Genomic DNA, 26,743 nt, shown 5'->3' with positions numbered 1-26,743 from the left:
GCAAAATAGCTGATACTTACCCTTTGACTCTTAGCCCCCACCCCCACCCCAATCCGCTCTGGACCATCACTTCAACAAGATGCCATAGAAATGTCTTACTAGAAGGGCGCCTGGGTGGCTCAAGTCGGTTAAGTGTCTTGCCTTTGACTCAGGTCATGATTCCAGGCTCCTGGGATCCAGCCCTGTCTCAGGCTCCCTGCTCAGCAGGGAGTCTGCTTCTCCCTCTCCCACTGTTCCTCCCCCCTGCTTGTGCTCAAGCTCTCTCTCTGTCAAAATCCTAAAAAAAAAAAAAAAGTCTTACTAGAAACAAAATTAACAAGACAACAGAGCCATACAAAAATGCTTTCTAGGGGAGAACTCTTTCAGTCCCGCCAGGATTTTACGAAGTCCACAACATCAATCCCTACTGAACCACAGCATCTGGCAAAATAGACCATCCCCAACAGAGCAGAGGCCGCTTTTCGGCAACAGGCTTAAGCAATGGAATGTAGAAAGGAGCACGGCGATCCCCTAGCTGAATATGGACAGGCCCATTGGGCAACTCACCTCAAATTATCCAAAGGCCCTAACTAATCAATGAGCTACTTACAACCAGGTACAGTTACCAAAAAACCAGAAAATTCTATCCATCACCGTACCTCCTCACCTTCCTTTATTGCAAGCAGTCTCTCCTCTGCTGAGCTGCCCGTCGCTGCCTTGCAGTGTATTCAATAAACTTCTATCACCTTTGTTCCGCCTCAGGTGACTCCTTTCACCTCCCAGGCCACCGATTTCCACCCGATCTGGTCGCCCTATATTTGGGGGCCCCCATCCAACCGGGAGAGACACCACACCTAATGCCTGAATAAGCCCCGTATTTTTGTTCCTAGGAGTCTTCCCTCAATAATTATACCCACATACACATGCACAAAACTGGAAATTTCCCTTGCATTCTGGAAACTCACCTACTCAGGAAGATTGAACTTGAAACTGGGCAATCCTGGGCCAAAAGGTGAGCTGCGGCGAGACTCACTCTGCACTGGCTCTTCAGCCTTCTTAAGGCTCCTCCCTTTTATAAGGTATGGGGTCAATGATGGATTTACGGACGTGATTGGATAAAATCTTCCTGTTGATGGAATCCCTGATGGGATCTCCATCTTGCTCTAGCTTCAGCTCTCCAATATATTATGAGATAATATCCCTGGGGCTGGAGCAATCGGCCACAATCAAACACACTAATATTTCTGCAGTGAAATGTGACAACACTCACACTGAAGGAGAATACAAAGATTAGTGTTAGTCTCACATACATTCTGGCCAAGTTTTGTCTTAAGTGAGTCACACACAAACTTGCTAGTACTTTCTAATTCCCTGAGATTTGTGGATCGCAAGTGTGGCAGAGAACCAGGCTAATGTTCTCTCTTCCCGTGTCAATCCCAGGCTGGTGAATCAGAGGATACCCCAGGACTCCAGAGGAGAGGTTCCTAGTCCAGCAAAGAGCCTACAGGGACTGGAACAAAGATCATTTCAATGGGAAGAGAGAAATTGGTGCTTATCTTTATGTTGAGAAAGTACATCATATCTGAGAGACTTAACGTAAGGACAGTGTGAAGGTGAAGTTACAATGGTGTGAGGCTCCTGGTTTGAAAATCTGGCTGGTGGGGGACTGTCCTGTACTGAGTAGGAAGAAAGGCAACAGGAAGAGATTCTATGAAACTCAGCACTTCCATTTCCTGACTCATGGGGAGTGAGACCATTCCATAGAAGATGAGGGAAGAATTTGGGGAACAAAGGGATTGTGTTCGACAAGGGACTGGTGCAGCAACATAATCATTGCCCATCTTCCCTCTACTTTCAAGTTGTGTCCAGAATCAAACCTCCTTCACCGCTCTACAGCCAGGACTTTCAGCCCAGTCCCCACTCTCTCAATCTTGGATTATTGACGTTAACTCCTCACGGGCCTCTCCTCCAGCTAGCCTTCAGCCTATTCTCAAAAATAGCCACTAGAGGGACCATATTATAACCAAGTGTGACTCATTCCTCTTGTCATTGTGGAACGCCCTGAGGACCCTACAGTCACTGAGGGCAGAGCTTCCCAACTGCCTCTGGTGAAGGACCTGCCCATCTCCACCCTCCTCATTCCTTCCCATCTGTCATGGATGATAAGGGAGCAGAAGGCTAGCTGAAGACTAGCTGAAGACGAAGCACAAGCTGACACCCTGCAACCCCCCCCCCCCTCCATGGGACATGTGTGACATTCTTCCGGGGATCTCCCAACTATCTTAAGGTTAATACCTTGCTAGAGGGGAAAACAACCTTAACGTGACAATGGCAAGGCCTCTGGTATCTTGTAGGTCAGGCCTCTTTAGCATATGAAAGTTCTTTTGAAACCTCCCTTTTTCAAGTATATAATCACCACTCCTCAACCGCCTCGTGCAGCAGCTCTTTCTGCCCATGGGTCCTGTCCCCGTGCTTTAATAAAACCACCATTTTGTACCAAAGATGTCTCAGAAATTCTCTCAGTCGTCGGCTCTGGACCTCACCCCACCGAACCTCACCTATATTCCAAAACCATATCAATGGACACACTTTCACAAGATGCAATAAAATGACTTACTAGAAATATAACAAATTAGCCATTTACTAACAAAAAAGCCATTACACAAAATGGAAGACCTTCTGATGTCATTAGATTTAAACTCAGTCAACTTGCTGTAATGGTTTCTAAATGATCATTTACTATTCATGTACTAGCCTTGCTGTGGAGAGTGGAGATGGGCAGTGTCCTCGGACCCCGTTCTGAGGAGTACTGACTTAAAGTAACAGCCAGATTCGTAACGGTAGCCCGGCGACCCTATTGACCTGGCCCCACGTCCTGTCCCCTTCAGCTCCTCTTCTCGCCCCTTTGTGCTGCTTGAGCCTCACTGGGCACACATGGCACTGGGATCCGGCAGCTTCTTTCCCATCTCTTTTATAAGCTCTTCCTTTTGATGTGGGAAACAAAGGCAGAAGGAAAATTAAAATGTCCTTACTACCTACAGCCCACTGACAAGTCCTTGAGACAGGGAGAGCGACATTCCTCGAGGGACTCAGCTGCCTCGATGTTAATACTTTGCTAAGGGCAAAAGGCAGTCCTAGCCTGACCTCCCCCAACCCCCAATCCTGTAAGTCTACTTTAATGTATAAAAATTCCTTTGGAAACTTCCTTTATCTCTAAACCCCCAAGATACGTGTTGGCAATCACCCCCCAAGCATATGGCCCACCGATATACATCTGAAGGGTCTCATGACTCAGGTTTTATTAGATGGTAATAAATGACCTTTTCCCAACAATAGCTAGCCCCATCAAGGTCCTGGAAACCTTGCTTCTAAAATTCCTTAGAGACTTAACGCTATCCCTAACCCCCTCCCAACTTGAAAGTACATAATGGGCACTCCTCATGACCCCAGTACAGCTCTTTCTGCCCACGGGTCATGTTCCCGTGCTTTAATGAAATCAGCTTTTTGCACCAAAGACATCTCAAGAATTCCTTCTTGGCCGTGGGCTTCGAACCCTAATAACGTCTTTCCTACATCACTTTTATGGAGTATACCTCCCCACCCAGCTCTCCTGCATTCCTGTCAGGTCTTTGTTCAAACATCTCCATGGTGAGAGCTGTGCTGGACATGCTTTCTAAAATTTGAAGCTATGCCCTGAAAGTCCCCATTCACTCAACCGCTGATTTTTCTCCTTAACCCTTATCACCATTGGGCAAGCTCAACATTCTACCTATTTACCTTGCTTTTGTTTATCACTTCCCTGCCTCCATCGTGGAATTTAATCAAATGGAGGGCGAGGATTTTCATCTATAACATTGCCCACAGCCGTCTACATGGAACCTGGCACTTGGTAGGTCTTCTTCAGTTATGTGTCAAATTGAAATGCATGTTCCAGCAAGAGAAGGTGAAAAGCCTCCCAAAAATGGTGTGGCAGCAATAGGGAGGGGAGGATCAGACTAGACTAGCGGGAATTATGGAGTAGCCATTTCAAGACACTTTCAGGGAACTGACAGGTGGGCAACTGGCTATGTCCCAAAATCACCACAGAGAGATTAAAAGTTAGAAGAAACTCAGATTCTAGAAACTAGCAAAGCCCTGTGAGAAAACCCTGGGGGCAATCAAGGCCTATCTTAGATTTGGCTGGATGCAAGTTAAAGGCTGCCAGGAAGGGAGGAGTTGAGAAAATCACTTTAATTGCTCACTTAAATCACCTGGCAGGCAGCAGCTAACCTCATTTACTGCTAGAATAGACTGTGATGTCTAGAGGGTTTGAGGATTATCAGCAAGTCAAACTGATCAGTGGCCCCTGGGCTATCATACCATCCCCTCTCATCTTGCAGACCTGGGGAACTATGACTTGGGTTAGACAGACACACCTCTGCCCAATGCTGCTTCTCTGCGGCCATGTAAAGATGAAAACTGACCAGCAGGGCCACCTAGTGTGGAGGGAGCTGGATTGTCCTTCCTGATCCCCTTGTTACTACACACTCACCAGATCTAACAGCATATGGCTGAACTGTATCCCTTCCTCTAAGCACACAGGAGACAGGATTTCATACATCCAGGGTAAGAAGAGAGGGAGGAAGCACACAATCCAAAAAAAAAAAAAAAAAAAAAAAAGTCCATATTAAACAACAAAGGGAGGAAAAGAATAATGAAATTAAGATAAGCATAGAAAAATAATTAAGGAGATAAGGAAAGAAAAAAAGCCACCAGAAATAAGATATGCTTTATAAAAAATGCAGAGGATATTAGTAGGAAAAGGTAAGCCTAAACACAATAAAAAAGAGGAAGAAAAAAAATTTTTAATTAGTAGCAAGATAGATAATCAAATTGAGAACACCTAAAAATCAAAGGAAACAAGAAATAGAAAGCACAAAATAGCAGGGCGCCTGGGTGGCTCAGTCATTCAAGCGTCTTCCTTTGGCTCAGGTCGTGATCCCAGGGTCCTGAGATGGAGCCCGGCGTTGGGCTCCCTGCTCAGCGGGGAGTCTGCTTCGCCCTCTCCCTCTGCCCTTCCCCCCTACTTGTGCTCGCTCGCGCTCTCACTGTCTCTCTCTCAAATAAATAACTAAAATCTTAAAAAAAGAACTATAAAAAAGAAAGCACAAAATAGCTAAAAGTATAACCTGGCATAGGAAGACAGATTTTTTAAATCTTTATGTCCCCAAAAGTAGCACCTCACTGTAATTGGCATTGGAATAATAATTGTGTAATAAATTATGTAGTTTTAGAATGTTGGTGAGGTCTGGAGCTGATGGCCAAGAAAGAATTCTTGAGATGTCCTTGGTGCAAAAAAGTTGGTTTTACTAAAGCATGGTGAACACGACCTGCGGGCAGAAAGAGCTGTGGCACTGGGGTTTGAGGAGTGGTTGATGATATACTGGAGAGTTGGGGGAGGTAAGTAAAAAGGGAGGTGTCCAAAAGGACTTTCATATGCTAAAGAAGACCCTCAGGATCCGGGAGATGGAAACTGTCAAGCTAAGGTTGTTTTTCACTCTAGCAAAGCATTAAGACAGTTGGGAGTTTCCTGGAGGAATGTCACACATACCCCACCCAGGAGTGGTGTTGGGGGGGAAGGCTGCTGGGCGTCAGCTTGTGCTTTCTCCTCAGCTTGCCTCCTGCTTCCTCATCAATAAAGAAGGAAGATGGGGGCGCCTGGGTGGCTCAGTCGTTAAGCGCCTGCCTTCGGCTCAGGTCATGATCCCAGGGTCCTGGGATCGAGCCCCGCATCAGGCTCCCTGCTCGGCGGGAAGCCTGCTCCTCCCTCTCCCACTCCCCCTGCTTGTGTTCCCTCTCTCGCTGTCTCTCTCTGTCAAATAAATAAATAAAATCTTTAAAAAAAAAAAAAAAAAAGAAGGAAGATGGAAATGGAGGTAGCACAATATGGTGAAAAGGAGTCCCAAAAGGAAGGAAGGAAAATTGGGACGACCTGACGAAGGTGCATCTGTGGAGGGAGCAGAAACACTGTGGCAGGAAAGTCCATGATGTTCTCGGGCTGCAGAGCCCTCAAGTGTGAGGTAGGAGATAGTGGAAGAAATTCAGAGACGCAGCAGGAAGACACATGGTGGGTGAGGCAGGGGGATGAGGAAGTGAGGAGGAGGCAGGCAGGGTGTCTGGTTTCTGGCTGGGAAAATCTGCATGTCTGAACTCTGAAATGCCTAAACTTCATCCTGGTTCTAGCGAAATTAGGATGGTCTCCCTCCCTCTCTCTTCTATACCCACACCCACACCCACACATACACCTACACATACACACAATTCTGTCTCTTCATCTATATCCTGTCATTTTTCCTATGATGCTTTTATCCCAGTGTGTCGATTAAGACATTTTACAATCTTCACAATTTCATCCCTTAACTCTTTATCATTTGCTTATTTGCATATGTCATATTATGTGCAAATGTACTTTTGAACTTAATTCACATTTTTGCAGTTGCATTGAGGTATAAATGACACACGCAATTGTTTATAATTATAGTGTTCAACTGGGCATGGTATGTTATATGTAGACACCTGCAGAAATACCCTTACAATTAAGATAACAAATTGGTCCATTACCCTAGGAAACCTCCCCAACACCTCCTCTCTAGGCAACAAGTGATCCACTTTCTGTCACTATAGATTATTTTTCATTTTCTACAACTTGTATATATAAATGGACTAAAACTGTATATACTCCTTTTTGTCTGGTTTTGTTCACTCAGAATAATTATCTTGGGATTCATCCATGTTGCTGTTTATATAAACAGCTCATTCCCCTTTATTGATGAATAATATTCCATTTTATTAATATACTACATTTTGCTTATCCCTTCACTATTTTATGGGCATTGTATTGTTTTAACTTTTTGGTTATGAATAACATTACTATGAACGTTCATATGTAAATCTTTGTGTGGACAGGAATTTTTCATTTTCATTGGTAGATCCTAGGAGTGGAAATGTTGGGTCATGTTATATGGTGAGTTTATGTTTAACATTTTAAGAAACTTTAAAGCTGCTTGGTACATGGGCTGCACCATTTTCCATCTCCAGCAGCAATGTTCCAGCTTTGCCATGTCCCTGGGAACACTTAGAATTGCCTAATTATAGGGGCACCTGGGTGGCTCAGATGGTTAAGCGCTTGCCTTAGGCTCAGGTCATGATCCCGGGATTCTGGGATCAAGCCCCGCATCGAGCCCCACATCGAGCCCTGCATCGGGCTCCTTGCTCAGTAGGGAGTCTGCTTCTCCCTCTGCCTCTCCCTCTGCCTGCCACTCCTCCTACTTGTGCTCTCTCTGTCAAATAAATAAATAAAATCTTAGAATTGCCTAATTATAGCTATGCTTGTGGGTGTGAAGCAGTATCTTGTGGTTTCAATATGCAATTCCTTAATAAATAATGATGTGGAGCATTTTAACATTTACTTACTTGATATCTATATATTTTCTTGGATTAAATGTCTTTCAACTCTTTTTCTCACTTTTCTTATTGTGCCTTAATATATCCTGAAAACAAGTCACCCTCCTGAGGTTAGTTCTCTGAGTCTGTGGCTTGCCTTTTATTCTCTTCTAATGTCTTTGAAAGATGAGAAGTTCTCAATTTTGATGAATTTTATCTTTTCTTTTTCATGAATCGTGCTTTTGATGGTGTACCTACAAAATCTTTGCCTAGCACAAAAAGCACAAAACATTTATCCAACGTTTCCTCTAGATGTTTTACCTAGAGGCTTTCGATTGTATATTTAAGTCGATAATATATTTTGTGTTAATTCTTTATCTTGTGAGATAAGTATCTAAACTCATGTTTTTGCATGTGGATATCCAGTGGTCCTAGAAGCATTTGTTGAAAAGACTATCCTCTCCCCACTGAATTACCTTGGCACCTTTGTTAAAAATTAATTGACCAAGGGGCACCTGGGTGGCTCAGTCGTTAAGCGTCTGCCTTCGACTCAGGTCATGATCCCAGGGTCCTGGGATTGAACCCCGCATCGGGCTCCCTGCTCCGCGGGAAGCCTGCTTCTACCTCTCCCACTCCCCCTGCTTGTGTTCCCTCTCTCGCTGTGTCTCTGTCAAATAAATAAATAAAATCTTTAAAAAAAAATTAATTGACCAAAATGCAAGAGTTTGTGTTTGGATTCTCAATTCTGTCCCATTGATCTATATGCCTGTCCTTATGACCTGACTTTGAGCTAATTCTCCATCAGCATATATGGGTAATCTGTGAGACAACACTGGGGAATATAACAATTTCTTAATAATGAATTATGAAAATATCTAATAATTTTTCCCCAAATAATTCCAATACAGTGTGGGGGATCTTTTTTTCTTTTACTTTTGTTGTTGTTGTTCTTTCTTTCCCCTTGTCTTTCTTGCTGGCTAATGTCTTTTTTCCCTTTTGTCTGCCTTCCTGTTGTTAATTTTTTTATTTAAGCTGCACGATAGGCAAATTTAATCCTTCCTGTTCCATTGTATCTTATTTACATGTTAACATTACTCTTGTTTACTCAGTATGTACTGGATACTGATTTCCTATTTGTCAGCGTATTTTAAGAAATATTCATCTCCGATTACTGAAAGGGAAAGCACTAAATTTACAGTTAAGCATGGAAATGAATGCTATGGGCAAGATTTTATAAATTTCATGTAGAAATAGTTTTTAAGAACATCAAAAATGAAACATAATCAATGATATGCATACATGAGTTCTTCAGAAAGAAGACAGAACAGTTTTGGCCGATCTGTTAAAATGGTATATGCCTAGTGGTGCTTAGAAGGCAATGTAGAAATAAAGTGTTATTCTGTTGAATGTTGCTGAGTTTGAGATGAATCTCAGGGTTTAGAAAAAGACTTGGAGTTTTATTGTTAAAGGTCAGGAAGCAGGTGGCAAGGCATTCATCAATTTAGAGGAGATGTCAGAGGTCGTTCTTATTGAATCAGAGGAACCTAGAGACTAAAAAAGAAAGTTGGGGAGTGAGTTGGCATCACAGAAGCATTAACCATTCCTTTTATTTCCCCTTTAATTTCCAACCAGCAGGACATCCATAACTCAAGATTCCTCTGCACAGCACACCAGCATGCTAGAGAGAGTCACACATCTATACATCTGAAGGTGGGAGGATTGGAGGCAGCAGAACTGGAGGAGCAGAGCTGCTGGTGCCTGTGACCCAGGTGGGTTCCAGGAGCAGTGGCAGTGCCCATGACCCGTTTGGCACAGCGAATGGAGATGGGACGTGCACACAAATACAACTGACCCTTGAACAACACGTGTGAAGTGCGTGGATCCATTTACATGCAGAATTTTTTTTTTAAAGATTTATTTATTTATTTGACACACACAGAGAGAGAGCTCAAGCAGGGAGAGCGTCAGGCAGAGGCAGAGGGAGAAGCAGGCTCCCCGCTGAGCAGGGAGCCTACAACGTGGGGCTCAATCCCAGGACCCCAGGATCATGCCCTGAGCCGAAGGCAGACACTTAACTGACTGAGCCACCCAGGTGCCCCATATATGCAGAATTTTTTTGATAAATACCATACAGTACTGTAAATTTATTTCCTTTTCCTTATGATTTTTTTTTTAAAGATTTTTATTTATTTATTTGACAGAGAGAGCAGGAACACAAGCAGGGGGAGTGGGAGAGGGAGAAGCAGGCTTCCTGCCAAGCAAGGAGCTCGATGCGGGACTCGATCCCAGGACCCTGGGATCATGACCTGAGCTGAAGGCAGACGTTCAACGACTGAGCCACCCAGGTGCCCCCCCTTATGATTTTCTTAATAACATCTTTTCTCTAGCTTAATTTGTTATAAGAATACAGTATATCATACTTAAAACATACAAAATAATGTGTTTAATCGGCTGTTTATGTTATCGGTAAGTCTTCTGGCTAACAGTAGGCTATTAGTAGTTAAGTTCTGGGGGAGTCAAAAGTTTTAAGTGGATCTTTGAGTGCGGGTCACCACCCTTAACACCCCTCCCCGCCATTGTTCAAGGATCTACTGTGTAGCCCTGAGGCCGCGCAGGTAAGAGAAACCAAAACCTTGTGCTATAGCGCCACCTGCTGGAAAACAAAAGAAAGGCCTCTAATTCCCAACCTGTTGAACTGTTAAAATCAAAGTAAACAAAACTTTATAAAAATGTTTGCTATTTCAAATGAGCTAGCAGAGGCACATCATATCACACACTATGAAAAATCACAGTAATATGGTATCACAAAAAGAAAATGACGATCTCCAGCAACCAAATTCAAAGTCACAGAGATTGGGATCTAACTGATAAGAGAAAGCAAAATAGCCATTATGAAGAAATTCAGTGAGTTACAACAAAACTAAAGGAAATTCAATGAACCTGGGAAAAAATTAATGAACAAAAGGAGTACTTAACCAAAGAGACTGAAGTTCTACAAAAGAACCAAACAGAAATTCTGGAGCTGAAGAACTCAATAAATGAGAAGAAGAATGCATTGGAAATAGATCAGACCAGAGGAAAGAGACAATAAGCAATCTAGAAGATAGAACCGTAGACATTATTTAGGTGGAAGAGGAGCAAGAACTAAGATTTTTCTTAAAAGATGAAGAAGCCCTATGAGAGCTATCAGGCTCCATTAGGAGAACCAACATAAAAATAATGGGTATACCAGAACAAGAGAAGGTGGCAGAGAGGTTATTTAAAGAAATTATAGCTGAGAACTTCCCACACCTGGGGAAAAAACTAGACATATAAGTTAACAAAGCTAATAGATTACCTTACTATCTCAATGCAAAAAGATCCTCTCCAAAACACATTATAAGAAGCTGTCAAAAGTCAATGATAAAGAAAGAACCTTAAAGGCATCCAGGAAGAAAAAGAAAGTTACTTACAAAGGCTCTCCCTTTGGACTATCAGGCGATTTCTCAGCAGAGGCTCTACAGACCAGGAGTGAGTGGAATAACACATTCAAAGTATTGAAGAATAAAAATTGCCAGCCAAGAATACACTATCCAGCAAAGTTACCTTTCAGATAGGAAGGAGAAATAAAGGCTTTCCCAGACCAACAAAGCTGAGGGAGTTCACCATCACTAGACCTGCCTTACAAGAAATGTTGAAAGGAGCTCTTCCACCTGAAACAAAAGGACAAAAGTATACAAAACTTAGAATAAGGTGATAGATAAATAGACAGAATCAGAAACTTGTAATTCTATTTTAGAATAGGGTGTTAAGCAATTATACCACAAAAGCTTTTTTAAAGATTTTATTTATTCATTTGACAGAGAGAGCACACAAGCAGAAGGAGTGGCAGGCAGAGGGAGAGGGAGAAGCAGACTCCCCGCTTAGCAGAGAGCCCAACGTGGGACTCGATCCCAGGACCCTAGGATCATGACCTGACCCAAAGGCAGATGCTTAACCGACTGAGCCACCCAGGCGCCCCCTATAGCACAAAAGTTAAAGGAAAAAAGCATTAAAAATAACTATACCTACTACAACTTCATAACAAACTCACAGGATAAAAAGGGATAATTTGTGACAACAAAAATATAGAAGGGGAGGAGGAAAATAACAGAACCTATATAGGCAAATAAAGATAAGTTGCTAACTGTAGAAAAAGCAGTATTTTACCTGAGACATTTTAAACAAATCTAATCATAACCACAAAAGTCCAGAGCAAAGACACAAAACATTTAAAAAAGGGGAAACTGAGCAAATCATCATTGAAAATCACCAACCTGAAAAGATAAACAGAAACATAAAGAAAAAGAAAGTGTAGTACAAAACCACCAGAAAACAAAAGATAAAATGGCAGTAGTGAGTTCTCATATATCAATAATCAGCCTAAATGTAAATGGACTGAATTCGCCAATCAAAAAACACAGAGTGGCTGGATAGCTTAAAAAACAAAACCCAACTATATGCTACCTCCAGGAGACTCATCTCAGCTCTAAAGACAAACATAAACTCAAAGTGAAAGGGTGGAAGATGATACTCCAAGTAAATGGTAACAACAACAACAAAACCAGTGTGTGTAGCCATACTTAAATCAGCCATTTAAATCAGACTTTATATCAGACATTAAATCAGACAAAATAGAATTCAAGCCAAAAGTGGTAATAAGAGACAAATAAGTTCATTCCATAATGACAAAGGGGTCAATACATCAAGAAGATATAACAATCATTAATATATGTGTTTCCAATATCTGAGGACCAAAATGTATTAATCAAATACTAACAGATCTCAAGGGAGAAAGAGACAATAATACAATAATAGTAGGGGAATTCAATACCCCACCATTAGCAATAGATAAATTGTCCAGACAGAAAACCAACAGGGAAATGTTGGAATTCCATCCAACAACAGAACAACAGCAGAATACACATTCTTCTCAAGTGCACATGGAACGTTCTCCAGGATATATCATATGCTAGGCCACAAAACTAACCTTAGCAAAGTTAAGATTAAAATCACACCAATTATCCTCTCTGACTACAGTGGCATGAAGTTAGAAATCAACAAGAGGAAAGTGAGGAGATCTTCAAATATATGGAAACTAAACAACACACTTCTAAGCAACCATTGGGTCAAAGGAGAAATCAAAAAGGAAATAAAAAATTTTCTTGAAATGAAAATGAAAATACAACATATCAAATTTGGGGGAACTGCAGCAAAAGCAGCTCTGAGATGAAAGTTTACAGCAATAAATGCACATATTGAGAAATTAGAAAGATATCAAACAACCTAAAGGAATTAGAATAGGAGGAACAAATCAAACCCAAAGTTAGCAGAAGGAAGGAAATAATAAAAACCAGAGTGGAAATAAATGAAATGGAGACCAGAAAAATAATAGAAAGGATCAATAAAACTAAAAATTGGTTCTTTGAAAAGATAAACAAAACTGACAAATTTTTAGCTAGACCAAGAAAGGAGAAGACTCAAATAAAAATAGAGGGGCACCTGGGTGGCTCATTCAGTTAAGCATCTAACTCTTGATCTCAACTCAGGTCTTGATCTCAGGGTCATGAGTTCAAGCCACATGTTGGGCTCCATGCTGGGAATGGAGCCTACTTAAAAAAATAATAAAATTAGAAATGAAAGAGGAGACATTACAATTGATTCTACAGAAATACAGAGAATTAAGAGAGACCACTATGAAAAACTATATGTTAACAAATTACATAACCTAGAAGAAAGGGATACATTTCTAGAAACACACAACCTACCAAGACTGAATCAGGAAGAAATAGAAAATCTGAACATACCCATAACAAGTCAAGAGATTGAGTCAGTTAAAAAAACAAACAAAAAAACAAAAAAACCCTCCCCACACAGAAAATTCCAGGGCCAGATAGATTCACTGGTGAATTCTACCAAACATTTAAAGAAGAATTAACACCAATCCTCCTCAAACTCTTTCAAAATATCGAGGAAGAGGGAGTATTTCCAAACTCATCCTATGAATCCTATATTACCTTGATACCAAAACCAGATAAGGATACCATAAAAAAGAAAACAATAGACCAGTATCATTGATAAATATAGATGCAAAAAATTCTCAATTAAATATTACCAAACCAAATTCAAGAATACATTAAAGGATTATGCACCATGACCAAATGGGATTTATCCCTGGGATGCAAGGGCATTTCAATATACACAAATCAATAAATGTAATTCATCACATCATAAAATGAAAGATAAAAATCACATGAGCATCTTAGTAGTTGCAGAAAAAGCATTTGACAGAATACAACATCCTTTCATTATAAAAACTCTTTTTTTTTTTAAAGATTTTATTTATTTATTTGACAGCGAAAGAGACAGTGAGAGAGGGGACACAAGCAGGGGGGGTGGGAGAGGGAGAAGCAGGCTTCCCGCTGAGCAGGGAGCCTGATGCGGGGCTCGATCCCAGGACCCTGGGATCATGACCTGAGCCGAAGGCAGACGCTTAACCGACAGAGCCACCCAGGCACGCCTCATTATAAAAACTCTTAACAAATGGATGTAGAAGGAACATACTTCAATATATTAAAGGCCATATATGACAAACTCACAGCTAAGATTATACTCAATGGAGAAAAATTTAAAGTGTCTCCTCTGAGATCAGGAACAAGACAAGGTTGCCTACTCTCACCATTCCTATTCAATATAATACTGGAACTACTATCTAGAGCAATTGGGCAAGACAAAGAAACAAGCCATCCAAATGGGGAAGGAAGAAGTAAAACTGTCGCTGTTTGCTGATGATATATATGATCTTATATATAGAAAATTCCAAAGAGTCAATCAAAAAACTGGTGGAATTCTCAATGATTTCAGTAAAGTGGTAGGTTACAAAATCAACTTGCAGAAATCAGTGGTATTTCTTTACACTAATAATGAAGCATCAGAAAAAGAAATAAAACTATCCCAGTCACAATAGCAAACAGAATAAATATTGTTAAAAAGGGCATACTACTCAAAGCCATCTATCGATGCAACCTAATCCCCATTAAATATCACAGACATTCTTCACAGAAATAGAAGAAACAATCTTAAGATTTGCATGGAACCACAAAATATCCCCAATAGTCAAAGCAATCCTGAGAAAAAGATCACAGCCAGAGGTATAACACTTCTTGATTTCAAACTATACTATAAAGCCATAGTAGTAAAAACAGTATGGTGCTGGCACAAAAATAAATATATAGACCAACTGAACAGAATAGAGAGCCCAGAATTAAATTTCAGCATATACAGCCAACTAATCTTCAACAAGGAACCCAAGAACACTCAACGAGGGAAGGATAATCTCTTCAACACATCGTCCTGGGAAAATTGGAGAAACACAAGTGGAACAATGTAATTGGATCCTTACACACAACTCACAAACATTAACTCAAAATGGATCAAAGACTTAAACACAAGACCTGATACTTAAACACAAGACCTGAAAAAAACAAAAAAGAAGCTTATTGACATTAGTCTTAGCAACAATTTTTTGGACATGATGCCAAAAGCACAAACAAAAGCAAAACTCAACAAGTGGAACTACAACTGCATAACAAAAGAACCAATTAACAAAATAAAATGGCAGCCTACAGAATAGGAAAAAAATGTTTGCAAAATATTTGCAAAAAACTAGATAAGGAATTAACATCCAAAATATATAAAGAACTAACACAACTTAATAACAACAACAAAATCTGATTTTAAAATGGGCAGAACTAAATAGACATTTTTCCAAAGAGGACATCAAAATGGCCAAAAGGCACACAAAAAGATACTCAACATGACTAACCATCAGGAAGATGCAAATAAGAACCACAATGAGCTATCATCTCACGCCTGTTAGAATGTGAGATAAGAGACAAGAAGACAAGAGACAAGTGCTTATAAAGATGTGGTGAAAAAGCAACACTTATACACTGTTGGTGGGGATGTAAATTAGTCCAACCACTATGGAAAACAATATGGATGTTCTTCAAAAAATTACAAATAGATCTACCATATGATCCTGCAATTCCACTTCTGGGTATATACCCAAACAAAATGAAAATTGGATTTCAACAAGATACATGCACATGCATGTTATCACAGCATTATTCACAATAGCCAAGATACGGAAACAACCCAAATATCCATCAATAGACTAATGGATAAAAAAGGATTTGGTATATATACACAATGGTATATTATTCAACCATAAGAAAGGAGACTTTTCTGCTGTTTGTGGCAACAAGTATGAACTTTGAGCACATTATGTGAGATAAGATAGAGAAATACAAGTACTGTATGACATGACTTATATGTGGAATCTAAAAAGTCAAACCTATAAAAAAACAGAAAGTAAAATGGTGATTATCATTGGATGGGTGTTGGGGGATAAGATTGATGGTATTTAAGGATGCAAACTTGTAAATAAGCCATAGCAATCTAATGCACAGTGTAATGAATACAGACAATAATATTATACTATGATGATGTAATATTATAAATTTTGCTTCAATGGCAATCGTGGGGCGCCTGGGTGGCTCAGTCATTAAGCGTCTGCCTTCGGCTCAGGTCATGATCCCAGAGTCCTGGGATCGAGCTCCACATCGGGCTCCCTGCTCCGTGGGAAGCCTGCTTCTCCCTCTCCCACTCCCCTGCTTGTGTTCCCTCTCTGGCTGTGTCTCTCTCTGTCAAATAAATAAATAAAATCTTTAAAAAAAAAAAAGCAATCGTATTACAATATATAAATGTATCATAGTAACACACTATACCTTAAATTTACAAAATGTAACGTGTCAAATTTGTTAATTAAAAAGAAGAAAATTGGATGACTATCATTACACCTGGAAAATTTATGTGCCTAAAAAGGCATTATTCCAACTTAATATGAAAATTAAGAGCAATTATCTCTGAGTACAAAGCGATTTCTGGCAGAATTATTTGTAATAACAACAATCAGAATCAATCCACTGCCAATCAATGGGAGATTGAATTAATGATGTCACATTCTCACAATAGGGCACTAGGCAGCAATGGACATGATCAGAGAGTTCTCTTTACTGCTGCATGTCCAGGACATACTGTTCAGTAAACAGAAAAAGTGCTAGAAGGTCACATACACTTAGCCTTATTTTTTGAAGAATGAGCAGGGGAACAGAGACACTATGAAAGTTAGACTGCTCTAAATGTATTTTTCTTATCATTTTTATAGTTATTAAATATTTTGGCTAAATTTGTGTTCAAAAGATATTTTATAATATAATTTATAAAAATAAAAATAAAGAAATAACCTAACAAAGAGGAAATATTTACACTGACTTTTAAACACAATAATTTGACTACATATTCTTTTTTTTTTTTTTTTTAAAGATTTTATTTATTTATTTGACAGAGAGAGACACAGTGAGAGAGGGAACACAAGTAGGGGGAGTGGGAGAGGGAGAAGCAGGCTTCCCGCGGAGCAGGGAGCCCGATGCGGGGCTCGATCCCAGGACCCTGGGACCATGACCTGAGCCGAAGGCAGACGCTTAACCAACTGAGCCACCCAGGCGCCCCTTCTTTTTTTTTTTAAGGTTTTATTTATCTATTTGTCAAAGAGAAAAAGTTCACCAGCAGGGCGAATGGCAGGCAGAGGGAGGAGCAGGTTTCCTGCTGAGCAGGGAGCCCGATGGGGGGCTTGATCCCAGGACCCTGGGATCATGACCTAAGCCAAAGGCAGATGCTTAAGCAACCGAGCCACCCAGGTGCCCCATACCAAGACCAATTTTTAAAGTTTGTAGTTCTAGTCATATTCTCTACAGTTGACCTCATATGCTTGGGCCTCATGGTCCGGGCTAGTGGCGCCATGATTATTTTCCTGCACGGGCACAGGCAGCGAGTCCAGGACATTCACAGCAACAGCCATTCTCCCAGACCTTCCCCCAAGGTCAGAACCATGTGGACCATCTTGATCCCTGTGAGCTCCTTTTTCTCCTTTTACTCACTGTCTTCTCTTTTGTGTGTTTGGATGATTCTATTTGTTATTCCAGGCCAGTGGCTGGGGGATACCTCTACTTTCTATGTTTCCCAACATTCAGCCCCTTTGTGCTCATTTTCAGTGGATACTCAGGTCACTGATAAAACTGCTAAAACAGTTCTGTTTTATCTGGTAGGCAAGTAAAACTGCTTTTGCTAATTTGGTTATGACCGTAAGACTCTACTCTCTACAGGAAATTCAATCATTCTTTCCTTCATCTGTTAATACTTAGGGGACTAATAATTTTCAGATTCTTTTTTTTTTTTTAATTTTAAAGATTTTATTTATTTATTTGACAGAGAGAGAGACAGCAAGAGAGGGAACACAAGCAGGGGGAGTGGGAGAGGGAGAAGCAGGCTTCCTGCGGAGCAGGGAGCCCAATGCGGGGCTCGATCCCAGGACCCTGGGATCATGACCTGAGCTGAAGGCAGACGCTTAACGACTGAGTCACCCAGGTGCCCCAATTTTCAGATTCTTGATAAGAGAAAGTATTGTTCTGTGTAGAGTGGAACAATTAGGTTCTGGGAACCCATAAATCCTGTAATAGGAGAACATGAATACTATGTATGTTGGTTATACAAAGATTACTCAAACTAACTGTTTTAGCTTCATCAATAGAAAACTCCATGAAATTTTGAAATAGTATAACAGAGGAAAAATTTTGAGCTTTGGAATTTGGACAAAATCTCTCACTTTGTAGGTTTTTTGGTGTATATATATAGTGGTAAAATGTATGTAACACAAAATTTGCCATTTTAATAATTTTCAAGTATGCAATTCAGTGGAGTTGAGTAAATTTGCAATGTTTTGTATTTCCTACCACTATCTATTTATAAAACCTTTTTTATTGGGCGCCTGGGTGGCTCAGTTGGTTAAGCGACTGCCTTCGGCTCAGGTCATGATCCGGAGTCCCGGGATCGAGTCCCGCATCGGGCTACCTGCTCAGCAGGGAGTCTGCTTCTCCCTCTCCCGCTCCCCCCTCTTGTGCTCTTTCTCTCTCTCACTCTCTCTCTCAAATAAATAAATAAAATCTTTAAAAAAAAAAAAAAAAACAAACCTTTTTTATTGAGGGGCGCCTGGGTGGCTCAGTCGTTAAGCGTCTGCCTTCAGCTCAGGTCATGATCCCTGGGTCCTGGGATCGAGCCCCGCACCGGGCTCCCTGCTCCGCAGGAAGCCTGCTTCTCCCTCTCCCACTCGCCCTGCTTGTGTTCCCTCTCTCGCTGTGTCTCTCTCTGTCAAATAAATAAATAAAATCTTTTAAAAAAAAACACAACCTTTTTTATTGAGGTATAGTTCACATACAATGTTATATTAGTTTCAAGTATACATCATAGTGATTTGAAACTCTATACATTACACAATGCTCACCATGATAAGTGTAGCTACCATCTATCACTGTGCAGTTTTTACAATATTTTTTAAAAAATTTTATTTATTCATTTGAGAGAGAGAACAGAGGGAGAGTGAGAGGGAGAAGCAGACTCCCCGCCAAACAGAGAGCCTGATATTGGGCCTGATCCCGGGACCCTAGATCATCCCTGACCCAAAGGCAGACGCTTAACTGACTGAGCCACCCAGGTGCTTCAGTTTTTACAATATTTTTGACCATGTTCCCTCTGCTGTACTTGTTGTCTCTGTGACTTATTTATAGTTGGACATACAAAACTTAAAAAAAAAATCAAACCAAACAGAAAATATGTACCCCTTAAGCAATATTTTCCCATTTCCCCCTCCACCTAGCCCCTGGCAACCTCTAATCTATTTTCAGTCTCTATGAGCTTGCATATTCTAGATATTTCCTATAAGTGGAATGATAATATGTATCTCTTTGTGTCTGGCTTTAATCACTTAGCATAATGTTTTCAAGTTTCACCCATCTTGTGGTATGTATCAGAACTTCATTCCTTTTTATATTTGAATAATATTCCATTGCATGACTGTGTCACATTATATTTTATTTTATTTATTTTTATTTTTTTTATTTTTATTTTTTTTTAAAGATTTTATTTATTTGAGGGAGAGAGAATGAGAGAGAGAGAGCACATGAGAGGGGGGAGGGTCAGAGGGAGAAGCAGACTCCCTGCCGAGCAGGGAGCCCGATGCGGGACTCGATCCCAGGACTCCAGGATCATGACCTGAGCCGAAGGCAGTTGCTTAACCAACTGAGCCACCCAGGCGCCCTTATTTTATTTATTTTTAGAGAGAAAGCATACAAGTGGTAGGAGAGGGACGGAGGGACAGGGTGAGAAAATGTTAGGTAGGCTCAACTCCCAGTGCAAGGCCCCATGCAGAGCTCAATCTCACCACCCTGAGATCATGACCTGAGCCCAAATCAAGAGCCAGACACTTAACCAACTGAGCCACTCAGGCACCCTGAATGTAGCATATTTAAAAAAAATCCATTCATGTGTTAACAGATACTTGGGTTATTTCTACCTTTTGGTTATTGTGAATAATTCTGTTACGAACATTGGTGTACAAATGTTTGTTTGAGTCCTGTTTTCAATTCTTTTGGGTGTGTACCCAGCTAATTGCTGGACCCAATGGCATTTTTATATTTAAGTTTTTGAGGAGCTACTAAACTGGTTTCCACATTGTTAAACTATTTTTTACATTGTCCCATTTTACATTGCCATCAGCAGTTTATGAGGGTTCCAATCTCTCCACAGCTTTGTCAATACTTTTTTCCCCCCAGAGCCATCCTGGTAGATGTGGATTGATACCTCATTGTGGGTTTTGGTTAGAATTTCCCTAATGACCCATATCATTAACATCTCAAGTAATTTAGACCTGCTGTTTTCCATGATCCCTTTCCTTATCTATTTTCCCTCCACTGACCTTCCATCAGTGTATAAACAGGGACTGGCACCTAGTCTCCTAAAAGGAAAACTCTTTTGTTTCCATCACCTCCTTAAAGCTCTATTCCATTTCCTGAGGCTTGCTGGATCCTCTTCTCCATTGCCCATCCCAGTCAGTTTTGCAGCCCATACGTTAAATTCCCTCCTCCATTACCTCTCTTCCATTCCCCCAATGAAGTCAGGGAAATCCATCTTTCTTCCAGTGAGTAAACTTCACATAGTAAAAAGATCTCCAACAGGAAGGAGACATATCCTATTAGAAATAGAGGTAATATATGACTTGAACCTGTCACTTTGGGATTTTCTTCCCCCTTTATTCAACTCAAAAAATAACTTTCCTAACTCAAGTAAATCTCCTTCCAGAAGGAGCTCCTACTTCAAATAAGATTTCTTCCGACCTTTAAATAAGTTAGAGGTTTCATGCAAACCAGCCCTACAAGAAATATGAAAGGGGTCCTCTAAGCAAAGAGAGAGCCTAAAAGTAACATAGACCAGAAAGGAACAGAGACATTATACAATAACAGTCACCTTATAGGCAATACAATGGCACTAAATTCATATCTTTCAATAATTACCCTGAATGTAAATGGGCTAAATGCCCCAAACAAAAGACACAGGGTATCAGATTGGATAAAAAACCAAGACCCATTGATATGCTGTCTGCAAGAGACTCATTTTAGACCCAAAGACACCTACAGATTTAAAGTGAGGGGTGGAAAACCATTTTTTTAAAAAGATTTTATTTATTTATTTGATAGACAGAGACACAGCGAGAGAGGGAACACAAGCAGAGGGAGTGGGAGAGGGAGAAGCAGGCTTCCTGTGGAGTAGGGAGCCCGATGTGGGGCTCGATCCCAGGACCCTGGGATCATGACCTGAGCCGAAGGCAGACACTTAATGACTGAGCCACCCAGGTGCCCTGGTGGAAAACCATTTACCATGCTAATGGACATCAAAAGAAAGCTGGGGTGGCAATCCTTATAGCAGACAAATTAGATTTTAAACCAAAGACTATAATAAGAGATGAGGAAGGACACTGTATCATACTTAAAGGGTTTATCCAACAAGAAGATCTAACAGTTTTAAATATCTATGCCCCTAACATGGAAGCAGCCAATTATATAAGCCAATTAATAAAAAAATCAAAGAAACACATCAATAATAATACAGTAATTGTAGGGGACTTTAACACCCCCCTCACTGAAATGGACAGACCATCTAAGCAAAAGATCAACAAGGAAATAAAGGCTTTAAATGACACACTGGACCAGTTGGACTTCACAGATATATTCAGAACATTCCATCCCAAAGCAACAGAACACACATTCTTCTCTAGTGCACATGGAACATTCTCCAGAATAGATCACATCCTGGGTCACAAATCAGGTCTCAATTGGTACCAAAAGATTGGGATCATTCCCTGCCTAGTTTTGGACCACAATGCTTTGAAACTAGAACTCAATCACAAGAGGAAAGTTGGAACGAACTCAAATGCATGGAAGCTAAAGAGCATCCTATTAAAGAATGAATGGGTCAACCAGGAAATTAAAGAATTAAAAAAATTAATGGAAACAAATGAAAATGAAAACAACTGTTCAAAATCTTTGGGATGCAGCAAAGGCAGTCCTAAGAGGAAAGTATATGGCAATACAAGCCTTTCTCAAGAAACAGGAAAGGTCTCAAATACACAACCTAACCCTACACCTAAAGAAGATGGAGAAAGAACAGCAAATAAAGCCTAAACCCAGCAGGAGAAGAGAAATAATAAAGACCAGAGCAGAAACCAATGAAATAGAAACCAAAAGAACAGTAGAACAGATCAACGAAACTAGGAGCTGGTTCTTTGAAAGAATTAATAAGATTGATGAACCCCTGGCCAGACTTATCAAAAAGAAAAGAGAATGGACCCAAATAAATAAAATCATGAATGAAAGAGGAGAGATCACAACCAACACCAAAGAAATACAAACAATTATAAGAACATATTATGAGCAACTATATGCTAGCAAATTACACAATCTGGAAGAAATGGATGCATTCCTAGAGAAATATAAACTACCAAAACTGAACTAGGAAGAAATAGTAAACCTGAACAGAACCATAACCAGTAAAGAAATTGAAGCAGTAATCAAAAATCTCCCAACAAACAAGAGCCTAGGGCCAGATGGCTTCCCAGGGGAATTCTACCAAACATTTAAAGAAAAATTAATACCTATTCTTCTGAAAGTGTTCCAAAAAATAGAAATGGAAGGAAAACTTCCAAACTCATTTTATGAGGCCAGCATTACCTTGATCCCAAAACCAGACAAAGGAGAATCCCCATCAAAAAGGAGAATTACAGACCAATATCCCTGATGAACATGGATGCAAAAATTCTCACCAAATTACTAGCCATAGGATCCAACAGTACATTAAAAGGATTATTCACCATGACCAAGTGGGATTTATTCCTGGGCTGCAAGGTTGGTTCAACACCCACAAATCAATCAATGTGATACAATACATTAATAAAAGAAACAATAAGAACCATATGATTCTCTCAACAGATGCAGTAAAAGCATTTGGCAAGGAACAGCGTCCTTTCTTGATTAAAACTCTTCACAGCATAGGGATAGAGGGTACATACCTCAATATCATAAAAGCCATTGATGAAAAACCCACAGTGAATATCATTCTCAATGGGGAAAAACTGAGAACTTTCTCCCTAAGGTCAGGAACACGACAGGGATGTCCACTATCACCACTGCTATTCAACATAGTACTAGAAGTCCTAGCCACAGCAATCAGACAAAAAAAAGAAATAAAATGCATCTGAATCGGCAAAGAAGTCAAACTCTCACTGTTTGCAGATGATATGATACTTTATGTGGAAAACCCAAAAGACTCCACCCCAAAACTGTTAGAACTCATACAGGAATTCAGTAAAGTGGCAGGATATAAAATCAATGCACAGAAATCAGTTGCAGTTCTATACACCAACAACAAGACAGAAGAAAGAAATTAAGGACTCGATCCCATTTAAAATTGCACCAAAAACCACAAGATACCTAGGAATAAATCTAACAAAAGACGCAAAGAATCTGTACTCAGGAAACTATAGAATACTCATGAAAGAAATTGAGGAAGACACAAAGAAATGGGAAAATGTTCCATGCTCATGGATTAGAAGAACAAATATTGTGAAAATGTCTACGCTACCTAGAGCAATCTACACATTTAATGCAATCCCTATCAAAATACCATCAACTTTTTTCAGAGAAATGGAACAAATAATCCTAAAATTTGTATGGAACCAGAAAAGACCCCAAATAGCCAGAGGAATATTGAAAAAGAAAAGCAAAGCTGGTAGCATCACAATTCTGGACTTCAAGCTCTATTACAAAGATGTCATCATCAAGAAAGTATGGTATTGGCACAAAAACAGACACATAGATCAATGGAACAGAATAGAGAACCCAGAAATGGACCCTCAACTCTACAGTTAACTAATCTTTGACAAAGCAGGAAAGAATATTCAATGGAAAAAAGGCAGTCTCTTCAACAAATGGTGTTGGGAAAATTGGACAGCCACATGCAGAAGAATGAAACTGGACCATTTCCTCACACCACATCCAAATGGATGAAAGATCTAAATGTGAGACAGGAATCCATCAAAATCCTTGAGGAGAACACAGGCAGCAACCTCTTCGACCTCAGCTGCAGCAACTTCTTCCTAGAAACATCGCCAAAGGCAAGGGAAGCAAGGGCAAAAATGAACTATTGGGACTTCATCAAGATAAAAAGCATTTGCACAGCAAAGGAAACAGTCCACAAAACCAAAAGACAACCGACAGAATGGGAGAAGATATTTGCAAATGACATATCAGATAAAGGGCTAGTATCCAAAATCTATAAAGAACTTATCAAACTCAACACCCAAAGAACACATAATCCAATCAAGAAGTGGGCAGAAGACATGAACAGACATTTCTGCAAAGAAGACATCCAAATAGCCAACAGACACATGAAAAAGTGCTCAGCATCACTCGGCATCAGGGAAATCCAAATAAAAACCTCAATGAGATACCACCTCACGCCAGTCAGAATGGCAAAAATTAACAAGTCAGGAAATGACAGCTATTGGCGAGGATGCGGAGAAAAGGGAACCCTCCTACACTGTTGGTGGGAATGCAAGCTGGTGCAGCCACTCTGGAAAACAGTATGGAGGTTCTTTTTTTTTTTTTTATTTTTTTTTATTTTTATTTTTTTAAGATTTTATTTATTTGCGAGAGAGAGAATGAGATAGAGAGAGCATGAGAGGGAGGAGGGTCAGAGGCAGAAGCAGACTCCCTGCTCAGCAGGGAGCCTGATGTGGGACTCGATCCCGGGACTCCAGGATCATGACCTGAGCCGAAGGCAGTCGCTTAACCAACTGAGCCACCCAGGCGCCCAACAGTATGGAGGTTCTTAAAAAAGTTGAAAATAGAGCTACCCTACGACCCAGCAATTGCACTACTGAGTGTTTACCCCAAAGTTACAAATGTAGTGATCCTAAGGGGCACGTGCACCCCAATGTTTATAGCAGCAGTGTCCATAATAGCCAAACTATAGAAAGAGCCTAGATGTCCATCAGCAGATGAATGAATAAATAAGATGTGGTATATATATACAATGGAATATTATGCAGCCATCAAAAAAATGAAATCTTGCCATTTGCAATGACGTGGATGGAACTAGAGGGTATTATGCTAAGTGAAATAAGTCAATCAGAGAAAGACAATTATCATATGATCTCACTGATATGTGGGATTTGAATAACAAGGCAGAGGATCATAGGGGAAGGGAGGGAAAAATGAAACAAGAAGAAACCAGAGAGGGAGACAAACCGTAAGAGACTCTTAATCTCAGGAAACAAACTGAGGGTTGCTGGAGTGGTGGGGGGTGGGAGGGAGGGGTGGCTGGGTGATGGACATTGGGGAGGGTATGTGCTATGGTGAGCGCTGTGAACTGTGTAAGACTGATGAATCACAGACCTGTACCCCTGAAACAAGTAATACATTTTATGTTAATAAAAAAATTAAAAAAATAAAAATACGCATGCATAATCATTCTGTGGATTTCCATGTAGTCAGAGCGCTCAGGGCTGAGGAGGCTGGAATTCCTATGTACGCCTGATAGAAAATGGGATATGGGCACTGAAGAAGGCTCAGAAATCTGCGAGAAGTCGCCAGGGTGTCTGGAAGAAAACTAACCTGTGCAGGTGCTGGGTGAGACTTCACAAGGCGGGGCGAAGAACTACACCTGGGGCTGGGAACCCGCTCCAGCTTGCACAGGCCACACAGGGAGGGTAATACCAGAACCCTGCAGGAAACAAAAGCAGCAATGACTCCCCCTGTTGCTTGCACTCAGGCTGTCACCCCATCCTACTACCCCATAAGCGTTTCTCACCCTTTGAATTACCCAGTATTTTTCAATTTTCTGTTTTAAAAGAATTCACCATTGCTTTGGGTTGCTTTTTTGGACACCCCTGCAGGAAGACGCACCCGCACTGGAGGCCCTTGTCTGGAGCCAAGGGGCAGGGGAGGGGGGTGTCCCAGGTGGAGTCTTCCTTCAGTGGACTCGGACTCAGGGGCAGGTGGGTCTTGGATGCACCAGGGGCCCACGGGTAGGCTCCGCATGGGGCTCTCAAGGTTCACTGGCTAATTCTTTCCCTCCTCAAACAGACATACTTCAAGCCAGCAGGCCAGGTGATCTGAGGCCGAATCTGACACGGGACAGGGTGGGCTGGGCACAGTGGGGGTGGCACTTCAGACCCGTCGGGGCCAGTGGGCCCCAGGGAAGCTCGGTGGAGGGCAGGGGAGCGCGGGGGCCAAGGGACATACCTAGAGGGCGTGGGCACCGCCTCTGGGGGCCTCGGAGTCTCCCTCCCAGGCCCCTGAGTCTGAGTTCCCCTTCTTACCCAAGGGCCGAACTGGACTTTCACACGCGGCCTCCAGGGGGCGCCCGCCTGGGGAGCTGCTCTCAGGGTCCGGGGTAGGAGAGCCGGGAGGTGCCGGCGCGCGCGGTTACTGTGTCGGGCTCCTCCCTGCAGGGCTCCCCCGGGCCCCCCGGGCTCCAGGCGCCGCGTCTCCACCGCTGGTCCCGGGGGCGAAGGGCCTCACTCTGGCCGCAGAGCCGAGCCGCCAGCGACGCGTCCGCGCGGCCCTTGGACGGCCGAGTTCGCGCCTGTCGCCCCCGAGGCCAAATCCCGACCTGAGCGGGCGACCCCAGGAGGCGCCCACGACCCCGCCGGCCCTGATCCGGTCACGTCCTGCGCCCCTGGGGAGCGGCTCCGGGACTGGGGAGGGGGCTCAGCACGTTTCTCAGAGGGCGTTCACCCGGGGAGGCCTCCCACCTCCCCCGCGACCGCCCCGCTCCGCTGAGGGGTTGAGCTTCCGCGACAGGACCGCCGCCG

At 41.5% G+C, this 26,743-nt stretch overlaps 1 long non-coding RNA gene across 1 annotated transcript in view; it reads right to left on the bottom strand.

The window, feature by feature from the left end:
- Positions 1 to 26,589, bottom strand: part of LOC144380254 (uncharacterized) — a 29,790-nt gene extending 3,201 nt beyond the window's left edge. Inside the window, exons 1-2 of the long non-coding RNA XR_013444243.1 lie at positions 26,249 to 26,589; positions 25,542 to 25,650 (exon numbers count right to left, since the gene is read on the bottom strand). This is a non-coding gene — a long non-coding RNA (uncharacterized LOC144380254). The remainder of the gene's footprint in view (positions 1 to 25,541; positions 25,651 to 26,248) is intronic.
- Positions 26,590 to 26,743: the final 154 nt, after the last annotated feature.

This window comes from Halichoerus grypus, chromosome 15 (genome assembly GCF_964656455.1).
Source record: "Halichoerus grypus chromosome 15, mHalGry1.hap1.1, whole genome shotgun sequence".
Taxonomy (NCBI): domain Eukaryota; kingdom Metazoa; phylum Chordata; class Mammalia; order Carnivora; family Phocidae; genus Halichoerus; species Halichoerus grypus.
Note: the sequence above shows the minus strand (reverse complement) of the source record. Positions and strands in the feature narration are given on the sequence as shown.